This window comes from Elgaria multicarinata, chromosome 7 (assembly GCF_023053635.1).
Source record: "Elgaria multicarinata webbii isolate HBS135686 ecotype San Diego chromosome 7, rElgMul1.1.pri, whole genome shotgun sequence".
Taxonomy (NCBI): Eukaryota; Metazoa; Chordata; class Lepidosauria; order Squamata; family Anguidae; genus Elgaria; species Elgaria multicarinata.
This window is the reverse complement of record NC_086177.1, coordinates 111,830,549-111,842,188: the sequence shown is the minus strand read 5'-3', so window position 1 is coordinate 111,842,188 and position 11,640 is coordinate 111,830,549. Positions and strand designations below refer to the sequence as shown.

The window sequence follows — 11,640 nt, the reverse complement described above, 5'->3', positions numbered from 1 at the left end:
CAACCTGCTTTGGAGGCTGATTCAGAGCAACTGGATCAACCCAGAACCACACCGGCCCAATTTGGACCTGGTCTGACCCACTATGGATCTGGATCTGAAGTGAGATCCAGACATCCAAAATGGGTTGGATGTTGTGGTTTCCTGGCTGCCTCAAACCCAGGTGTGAGGCTGAATGGCAGCCCATAGGACTCCCTGCCCCACTGTCTGCCCCCAAATCCCATTTCCCACTGCCCCCACCCACTATTTTTTTTAATGAAATTGCCCTTTATTGCTGCCGTAGTTTCCAACGTGAGATTTACGACGATAGAGTGCCCCCATCTTTATTAAGCTGATAAAACCAGTGCCGGGGCACGGTAATGGACTGGATGAGGACTAACAAACTGAGACTCAATCCAGACAAGACGGAGGTACTGTTAGTGGATGGTTCATCTGTCTGGTGAGGTGATGTTTGCCCTGTCCTGGACGAGGTTGCACTCTCCCTAAAGGATTGGGTCCGTAGTTTGGGGGTGCTCTTGGATCCAGAACTGTCACTTGAGGCACAGGTGAACTCAGTGGCAAAGAGCACCTTTTATCAGCTTAGGTTGATATACCAATTATGCCCTTATCTGGACAGAGATAGCCTAGCTACAGTCATCCATGCTCTGATAACCTCTCATTTGGATTACTGCAAGGCGTTATACATGGGGCTGCCTTTGAAAACGGTCCGGAAGCTTCAGCTGGTACAAAACAGGGCAGCCCGTTTACTAACAGGGACTGGCCGACGAGACCACATCACGCCAGTCCTTTTCCAGCTTCATTGGCTGCCAGTCCACGTCCAGGCCTGATTCAAAGTGCTGGTATTAACATTTAAAGCTCTAAATGGCTTGGGGCCAGGCTATCTGAAAGAATGCCTCCTCCCGTATGTACCTGCCCGGACCCTAAGGTCATCCTCAGGGGTCCTTCTCCGCAAGCCCCTGCCAAAGGAAGTGAGGCAGGTGGCTACTAGGAGGAGGGCCTTCTCTGCTGTGGCACCCCGGCTGTGCAATGAGCTCCCTAAGGAGGTTCACTTGGCACCTACATGATAAGCTTTTAGGCGCCAGGTGAAGACCTTTTTATTCTCCCAGCATTTTAACAGTCTATAAATAAATTTTAACTTGGTGTTTGTAAATTTGTAATTTTGCATTGCTGCTGTTTTTATCTCGTTGAGCTTTTATATTGTATTTTATATTAGGGTTTTAACCTGTTGTTTTATACTTTGAATGTTTTTAATTTTTGTGAACCGCCCAGAGAGCTCCGGCTATTGGGCGGTATAGAAATGTAATAAATAAATAAATAAATAAATGAAGAGGAGGACGGACAGCCGCTGGGTGCCCGGAGCACGTAGAGAAGCCCCAACCGCTCACATAGCTCAGCAAGAGGAGGGCTGTGGATCGACATCACCCCAGATTGGGCTGAAGCACTCTGAACCCCTTCAGAGCCAATCTGATCTACTTCCAGGCACTGCAATCCGATCTTGTACCAAGCCAGATTTGGACTGAAGTAGCCCAAATTGGCCAGTTTATTTCAGGATTTGCATCTGGAACTGAAGTGGATCAGTGCTGGGCCTACAGCTCCCCAAGGAGAACATGCAGACAAATTTAGGTGAGAGTGGAGGAAGCGAAAGGTGACTCAAAATTTACAACCCTTTTCACTTTTATTGGCCTTTTCCGTCTGCATTTCACATTTGGTGACGGTGGGGGAGTTTTCTTCTCAGTGGCCTCTGGCTGGTGGCCCTAGGGGAGGGGGGTGGATATTGAGTGCCATCTCTGTCCGTGAAGTTTTCATTCCATCTTTCCTCGTGGAAAGGGATGACACCCGCCTCCCACCGTGCTGCCAACCATGTTCACCACCTGCCAAAGGGACAATGAAAATGGGTGTGTCTGTGGGTGTGTGGGGAGATTTTGCCATGTCTTGGTCACCAGATACATCTGGTAGGCTGAATGTCAGCCCGGGGGATGACGAGTCGTGGAGGCGGCCTGGCCTTGGTAAGCAGAAGAGCTAAGAGGAACACTCAGGCCTGACACATTCACGCACCCCTCACTTTTTTTGACCCAAACTCCCAACATCTCTGCCCACCTACACCCACCGCGTGGGCTGTTCTCAGGCCCGTGTGTGACTCACTAGGTAATCAGAGCTGCCAGCGAAATGCCAAAGTAAAATCACTACTCACATCTCTCCCTTCTCTGAGATGCAAACTTGCTTGCTTCCCATCGGCGGTCTAAAATGGGCGCAAATTTTCCCGTGCTGCTGCACCAGCACCCAAATAGCTTGCTGTTTATGGAGGCCGGCCTCTCGAAATCTCCCCTTTGTGCCGTTACAGCATTGCATCATCTGGATTCTCTTCCCGACCCTGCCCAGCCCCGGCGTATTTCTGAAAATGACAAGCAATCAGCCTCCTTTGTCTTTCCACCCACGGACCACCCCCGCCACCATTATCCCAGCCAAATTTGGACATTTGCCTGCCTTGTACCTTTGCGATGTGATGAAAACAGAAGAAGCCAGCCTTGCTGCCCTGTCATTCTAGCTGGCCCCAAAAAGAAAGTCGGGGCGGGGGGGGGGGGCGGGGAGGAGGATTCCGAAAATAAGACAAATGCCGACTATAAACCTGCCCCTCCGGTCCCTGGTGGTAAGTGAGTTTCTGTGTGCACACATATTATTATTATTCGAGGGGGAGGGTACTGTTTCTATGACACCAGGGGCTTTCCACACAAAAGGTGTGAGGCGTCCATCAAGGCTGCACCACTGGAGCTTAAGTCTCCATGGAAACCGAATGCAGGTTACGGTGTTACCCACTGAGGCACCGCCTTTTCTGCATCGCCTCCTTCCCTGGTGGTTAGAAAGGCTTGTCTGTTCAGTGCCCTCCTCAGAGGTGGGAGGTGTGCATGGATACTCCCCATTCCACAGGCCAGTTCTTAAATGGGGGAAAAAATGAAACAGCTTTTTAAAAATAAATAAATAAAAATATTTTGTAACAACAACAACAACTACAACAACTAGAAAAATGTTTTTCATTATGGCCTGTGTATGTTTGCATAGACCAATGATGGGCAAAAGGTAGCCTGCAGGTAGGGATGTTGTCAGCATCCACTTGCATCTGCACAGGCAGCAGATGCCGTCACATCTGGCCCTCATGGACCCAAGCAGATGCGTCCACTGCAAGGATGGACCCGCACCTGAGCACTTACAAGCCCCCAAGAGCACTCGGGTGCGGATCTGCCCTGGCTTCTGGGATCGTACCCCAGTGAAATATGCAATTTCCTCAGCCTTGGGGAAATCAGGTGTGTGTTCCCCCCCTCCGTAGACCAGGGGGGACTTTAAAGGCCCTATTAACGCAAATCATAGAATCATAGAACAGAAGAGTTGGAAGGGGCCTACAAAGCCATTGAGTCCAACCCCCTGCTCAATGCAGGAATCCACCCTAAAGCATCCCTGACAGTTGGTGGTCCAGCTGCCTCTTGAATGACTCTAGTGTGGGAGAGCCCACAACATCCCTAGGTAACTGATTCCATTGTTGTACTGCTCTAACAGTCAGGAAGTTTTTCCTGATGTCCAGCTGGAATCTGGCTTCCTTTAACTTGAGCCCGTTATTCCGTGTCCTGCACTCTGGGAGGATCGAGAAGAGATCCTGGCCCTCCTCTGTGTGACAACCTTTGAAGTATTTGAGTGCTATCACATCTCCCCTCATAACTGGGCTAAACATGCCCAGTTCTTTCAGTCTCTCTTCATAGGGCTTTGTTTCCAGACCCCTGATCATCCTGGTTGCCCTCCTCGGAACACGCTCCAGCTTGTCTGTGTCCTTCTTGAATTGTGGAGCCCAGAACTGGATGCAATACTGTAGATGAGGCCTACCCAGGGCCGAATAGAGAGGAACCAGTACCTCACGTAATTTGGAAGCTCTACTTCTATTAATGCAGCCCCAAATAGCCTTTTTTGCAGCCATATCACACTGTTGGCTCATATTCAGCTTGTGATATACAACAATTCCAAGATCCTTCTCGTTTGTAGTATTGCTGAGCCAAGTATGCCCCATCTTGTAACTGTGCATTTGGTTTTGATTTCCTAGATGTAGAACTTGGCATTTATCCCTCTTAAATTTCATACTGTTGTTTTCAGCCCAGCATTCCAGCCTATCAAGATCACTTTGAAGTTTGTTTCTGTCTTCCAGGGTATTAGCTATCCCACCCAATTTTGTGTCATCTGCAAATTTGATAAGCGTTCCCTGCACCTCCTCGTCCAAATCATTAATAAAAATGTTGAAGAGCACTGGGCCCAGGATTGAGCCCTGCGGCACCCCACTCGTTGCCTCTCCCCAGTTTGAGAAGGTTCCATTGATAAATACTCTTTGAGTCCGATTCTGTAGCCAGCTGTGGATTCACCTAATAGTTGTTCCATCTAGCCCACTTTTAGCTAGTTTGTTAATCAGAATGTCATGTGGTACTTTGTCAAAAGCTTTGCTGAAGTCAAGATATATGACATCCACAGCATTCCCACAGCATAAATTTTTATGGGGCCTCTAAGGCCCCCATTGGGGCAGGGGGAACACACAGTGGTAGGGTGACCATATGACCAGATTTGCCTGGATTTGTCCAGACCTTTGATGGCAAATCTGGGAGGGGGAGGGGAAATCCGGATTTTTTTGCAAAGAGCAGCTCTAATGGGAATTAACAAAAATGCTTATAACTCCATCATTTTTTAAGATAAAGACATGAAACTTGGCACAATGGTAGCACTTAGGAATGGCTTTAGCCACACAAAATTTGAAACATATCCGTTCATCCATTAATTTTTTAGGAATTTTTTAAAAATTGAGGTTTTAAAATTAATATTTTTAAAATCGTCATTTTTAAAGTTAAAGAGATGAAACTTTGTACCATGATAAGATTTAGGTAGTGCTTTAGCCACACCAAATTTGAAACAGATCCATTCATCCATTGATTTTTTAAGGAATTTTTTTAAAAATTGAGGTTTTAAAATTATTATTTTAAAAATCGTCATTTTTAAAGATAAAGAGATGAAACTTTGTACCGTCATAGGATTTAGGTAGAGCTTTAGCCACACCAAATTTGAAGCAGATCTGTTCATCCATTGACTTTTAGGATTTTTTTTTAAAAAATGAGGTTTTAAAATTATTATTTTTTAATCTGTCATTTTTAAAGATAAAGAGCTGAAAGTTGGCACCATGGTAGGTTTTAGGTAGAGCTTTAGCCATACCAAATTTGAAACAGATCTGGGGGCAGTAGCAAACCCTGTTAACAACAACAGCAGCTTGCAATGAGTGAAGATACAGTCAGAAAAGATATTTGAGGGAAGGGGAGAATGCAACACACAGAGTAGAGCAGAAGCTTCAAAGTACAGCAAAACCTACAAAAGTAGGAGTGAGTGAAGTTAATTTCAGATACATTGAATCTCTCACTTGTTCTTTATTTCAGTGATTTTAACATTAAGATGTTATGTGGAACAGATTTGTCTTAAATGTGTGCTGTAAAATCAGACATGTGACCAAGGCTATGTTCAGGTGGGCATGCCCCCTTGGTACTGGACACGCCCCCTTGAGGGCGACCATGTTGTCCTCCTTTTTGGTTTCCAAAATATGGTCACCCTACACAGTGGGCCCATTGAGAAGACACCTTAAACCATGGTTTTAACCATGATGGTTAAGCCAGAAAGCAAGGCTGTGTCAGAAGACACCTCAAACCATGGCTTTAACCATGTTGAATAAGGCTTTTTTGCTTTATTCACTGTGGTTAAAGCCATGGTTTAAGATGTCTTCTGAACGCAGCCAATTTCCCAACACTAGGGAAATCACATATTTCCCCTGTCCCACCCCCCACCAATGTGGGCCTTAAAGGCTATTACTTGCATTAATAGGGCCTTTAAGACCCCCAGTAGAGGGGGAAGGAGAAATGTGAAATTTTCCCATTGCCACCATAGCACGGAGGGAGAATTGCACATTTTCTGGAGGCTCCAGAAAGTGTGCACCCCTAACACACTGCTGGGGACCTTAAAGGCCCCATTAATATTTTTGATGACTCTTGCAATTTACAGCAGTTCCTCAAGCATCTCAAGTACCCCTGATCTTCCTCCTCCTCCTCCTCCTCCTCCTCTTCCTCTTCCTCTTCCTCCTCCCTTCAACAGGGGTCTCACTTTCTTTACGTAATTCTAGCCTGGAGTCTTGTAGAAGTACAACCCATCCCGAAATAACCCTGTTAATTCTGCTTGACTGCTCAATTGCCTTTCGATACCATTGACCATGGTCTCCTCCTGGATCAACTCCATTGGATGAGTTTTGGAGGCACTGCATAATCGCGGTTCCAGGCCTTACCTGCAGGGTTGATTTCCAAGAGTAACACTGGGTGACCATTCCTCGGTCCCTTGGTTCTCAGGGTTAGGGTTAGGGTGCCATCTTATCACCAGTGTTGTTCAAGATCCACCTTGAGTCCCAGTACTGGGGAAAAGGAGGAATACAAATAAATATAATGAATATAAACATATGGAGCTGTTGAGAGTGGTCATTAGGGGTAGGGGGCATGTAGTCACTCAGTGGGCACTCACCTCACCACCGCAGCCATCCACTCCTGCTTGTGGGGCTGCACAAATCTCAGAAAAGGCCCTCAAAGCCCTGGAGATCCCTTGACAGACCCCCGCCCACATATCAAAATCGCACACTTCCCCTTCCTGCATCAATGTTTCTTGTTTCTTTTTTAAAACTGTAATATATTTTTTTAATGGTGCTTTCATCTTTTATCTTATTTTGCATCTTTCGTTGTTCATTGCTCTGGAATCTGGGTAGATGTGGAGCAGTATGTAAATGTTATAAATAAATAAATAAAGCCATTTTCCCACTGGGAAACGTAGGAAAAGGAGGCCAAAGAGGAACGTGGACGGTGTTTGGAATTTTTGATTAACAAAAAATGTCCAGGTTCCCCTTCCAGTCACACCATCAAGTGACCAGTGCAGGAATGAGCTGGGAAGCTTATGATTATGTACAAGTGCTTCCATGGTTACCATTTCTAAGGAGACAGGTACTTTTCTTACAGCCTGTGATAATCAGAACCTTTACTGGATGGCTCGCCCATTGGCATTTTGTGGCACCCCAAAATTTCAATAAAAGCTCACCCCCCTCCAACTTTGGAAAGCCAGGTTCACTGAAGAAGAACTCCAAAGAAAATATTTCCCACAAGACAGATGTGCAGACAATGGCATTCCACCTCCTTCTCCTCCTCTCTTTTCATATTTAATTATTGTTCACTTTCTGATGTTCAGGCTGTTGCTTAAATAGCCAAAAGAGGATCACCCCTCAAACAAAGGAGCTACCAACAGGTTTGGGGGAGCCCCAAGGCTTGCAGAAATGCAATGGGCTTTTTTTGAGGGGTGGTGGTCCCAAAATAGTGTAATGCTGACTGCACATGCTCAAAATTAAATGAACTCAGGAAGCAATAGAAATTAAATCACCGTTTTAGAAAGGTGTTTGGGCAAAATCCCACACAATTCTAAACAGTGCCAGAGGATGGGAAAACAAGTGATGTTTGGAGATCACTGGGGCCATGGCTGACCAGGCCTATATCCTGAGATCATCCTGGGGTCATCCCTGGCTGATCTCTGGATCCCCTGTGTGTCATTTACATGAACAGGGATGACCCCGGGACAATCCCAGGATAAAGGCCTGGTCTAGCCATGGCCTGGGATTCTTTGAACATTGGGCTCATCTACACCAAGCAGGATATTCCACTATGAAAGTGGTATGAATGTGGTATATAAAAGACAGGAGCTACACCAAGCAGGATATAGAGGTATGAAAGTGGTATGAAAGTGGTATATGATATATGTCAATGGGCCCCAAACAGTTGTCAGTGCACTTCAATACTGCTATAAAGCAGTAGTGTGGCTCCTGCCTCTTATATACCGCTTTCATAGTGGAATATCCTGCTTGGTGTAGATGAACCCATTGTTTCACTTCTCATCACTTCCTCACATTCATTATTATGGTTTTCCTTCTCAAAATTGAGATAGGGGGACGGACTTGCACAAATGCACACTTTCGAGCATGAATGCAACTTTTGGAAATTGCAAAAAAAAATAATAATAATAATAATCCAAAGAATTTCATTCCTACTCCAGTTTGCCTTCAGGCATGAACAGCAACATAAGAACTTAGGAAGTGCCCTGATGCTGGATCAGACCAAGGGTCCATCTAGTCCAGCACTCTGTTCACACAGGGGCCACCAGCCATCGGCCAGGGATGAACAAGCAGGACATGGTGAAACAGCACCCTCCCACCCATGTTCCCCAGCAACTTGTGCGCACAGGCTTACTGCCTCGAATACTGGAGATAGCACACAACCATTAGGGCTAGTAGCCATTGATAGCCTTCGCCTCCAGGAATTTATCCAACCCCCTTTTAAAGCCATCCATATTTTTGGCCATCACTACATCTTGTAGCAGTGAATTCCATAATTTAGCTATGCGCTGTGTGAAGAAACACTTCCTTTTATTTGTCCTGAATCTTCCACCAATCAGCTTCATGGGATGACCCCATTGGGTTCTAGTACTTTGAGAGAGGGAGGAAAAATGTCTCCTTGTCCACATTTTCCACACCATGCATAATTTTGTACACCTCTATCCTGTCTCACCTTAATGTTTGCAGTTTCTGAACAAGAACAAAATGTCCATACATCCACAATTGCAGCTGCACACTGGGCTGACAATTCCATCATCATCATCATCATTATTATTATTATTATTATTATTATTATTATTATTATTATTATTGCTGCCTTTTAATAATGTATGAATTTTATCTTTTTTTAATCAGTTTTATGTATTTTATGGTGTTTTGTATTTGGTGTTGTTCCTCTCCTCGATCCAGAGGGAGAGGCAGGTAAGAAATAAAATAAAAGATGCCCCCCCCCTCGCCCCGGGATGCTCTGAGTGAGCCAGTCAGTCTCGATCTCGGGCAGCTGCTGCCAACCCTTCCTCAGGTGTGAATGGCTGAGGAGGTGCCTCCGACTGCACTGACTGAGATATACCTCCATCTCCTGTGCCATGATGACATAGGCCTTAGCTAGACCTAGGGTATATGCCGGAATCGTCCCGGGGTCATCCCTGTTTATGTAAATGAGACAGGCCTTAGCTAGACCTAAGGTTTATCCCAGGATCGTCCCAGTGTCATCCCTGTTCATGTAAATGCCACAGGCCTTAGCTAGACCTAAGGTTTATCCCGGGATCGTCCCGGGGTCATCCCTGTTTATGTAAATGAGACAGGCCTTAGCTAGACCTAAGGTTTATCCTGGGATCGTCCCGGGGTCATCCCTGTTCATGTAAATGCCGCAGGCCTTAGCTAGACCTAAGGTATATCCCGGTATCGTCCCGGGGTCATCCCTGTTTATATAAATGACACAGGCCTTCGCTAGACCTAAGGTATATCCCGGGATCGTCCCGGGGTCATCCCTGTTTATATAAATGACACAGGCCTTCGCTAGACCTAAGGTATATCCCGGGATCGTCCCAGTGTCATCCCTGTTCATGTAAATGCCGCAGGCCTTAGCTAGACCTAAGGTATATCCCGGGATCGTCCCGGGGTCATCCCTGTTTATGTAAATGAGACAGGCCTTAGCTAGACCTAAGGTTTATCCCGGGATCGTCCCAGTGTCATCCCTGTTCATGTAAATGCCGCAGGCCTTCGCTAGACCTAAGGTATATCCCGGAATCGTCCCGGGGTCATCCCTGTTCATGTAAATGCCACAGGCCTTAGCTAGACCTAAGGTTTATCCCAGGATCTTCCTGGGGTCATCCCTGTTCATGTAAATGACACACAGGATATCCTGGGACCAGGCAGTGACGACCCCTGGATGACCCCGGGATAAACCTTAGGTCTAGCTAAGGCCATAGACACAGTCAAACAACTCTGTGGCAATTGGTTCCCAGTAGAGTACTCTGACTCATGGGATCAGGATATCACCTCCAACAAGAAGATTGTTTTCCCCCATGGTGGCCACTTACCGAGGCACGACTGTGAGAATGACAGTTGCTGAGGTCAAGAGTTGAACAAAAGTGCACAAAGAGGATGGTGACATTTTAGTGTCTGGGTTCCCGGTTTACTCTGGTTGCTTACATTTTAAGCCTCGGATTGGTGAAGGAATTCCGAAAGCATGGCATAGGTTCTCTCTTTCTTGAAAGCTTGAAATATTACATATCAGTGACTGCTCAGAACCACTGCAAAACTATCTACCTGCATGTCCTCACCACTAACAACACTGCAATATTTTTTTTATGAGAACAGGGACTTTAAACAACACTATTAACTGCATGATGATGATGATGATGATGATGATGATGATGATGATGATATCTAACATGACTCCAAATTTCTTTTTACAATCAGTCACCACCAGCTCAGACCCCATCAGTATGTGTATGAATTTAGGATTTTTTTTTTTTTTACCTGTGTGCATTTCTTTTCATTTGTTTACATTGAACCACATTTGCCAGTTTGGACAGAATCTCCTGGAGGTCTTCACCCCCCTTTCTTTCTTTTTATTTCAGCGTGGTAAACAACAAAGCATGATGTGTGATGTCAGGCCGCTAAAGAAAACAAAAGCCCCATTTTTCATCTGAAGCGGTTGTTGTACGTGCAAAAGTGCTTGCTTTTATTACAGTATGTTTGTTCCTTGGTACAGAAACTCCTGCGAGAGGTTTGTACCATATCTCAGTACACACAAAAGCTGTTCTTTCTGAGACAGTCCTCAGATTCTTTAGAAAGACGTTATGCCGGTCACTGAGTCACCTTGAAATGGCTACACATTTCTGCGTTAGAACTCTGAAAACCGGAGCAGAAGTAAATCACTTGCACTTAATGGGCCCCCAGCCGTGTATGCTCAGGTGGAAAGAAAACTCTGAGCTGAATCAAGACTTCAGATGGTCCCTGGACTGGAAGTCATTGTGTAGATATACTAATGAGTGGAATACAAATGAGACCTTGCAATCTGTTCCAAGCAGGAAACGTACATTCTGAATTCAAGATACTAGGATTACTAACAGAAAACCAAGGAATATTCCAGCTAGAATCTCGTAGCTTTTTGTTCGTTTGATGAAAATAAAAATAAAAATTGCAGGCAAAGTCCAAGAGGTCAAGCTTGAGCATATCTGATGGTGACAAAGGTGGCACCAGGTGGACCTAACAGGGAAGACCATTCCAAAGTTGGTGGAGTCCCACGGATGAGGTCTTTTTCATTGTTCTCATACACTGACCCTCCCTCAGTGGAGGCACTTAGAGGACTTAGATGATGAATGTAGGCATACTGAGAGAGGCATTTCATCAGTTATTGCTGTCCTGAGCTATGTAAAGCTTTATAGATCAAGACCAGCACCTTCAATTGGGCTTGGAATTATAGAGGCAGATAGTGTGAGTGGGCAAGAATCAGTGTTCTCGAGCATAAACCCTGGAACCATCCTTGAAGACAGTTCAGAAGCTGCACCTTGTACAAAATGTAGAAGCCACATTGCTAGTGGAGATCAGACGCTTTGTGGCTGCTGCATTTTTCACAAGCTGCAACTTCTGAACTTCCTTTAACGACAGTATTGCGTCCAGTTCTGGGCTCCACAATTCAAGAAGGATGCAGACAA

The 11,640-nt window shown here is 45.5% G+C and overlaps 1 pseudogene; it reads left to right on the top strand.

The window, feature by feature from the left end:
• Positions 1-8,980: 8,980 nt before the first annotated feature.
• LOC134401187 (N-alpha-acetyltransferase 60-like) lies at positions 8,981-10,319 on the top strand (annotated as a pseudogene).
• The last annotated feature ends 1,321 nt before the right edge of the window (positions 10,320-11,640 follow it).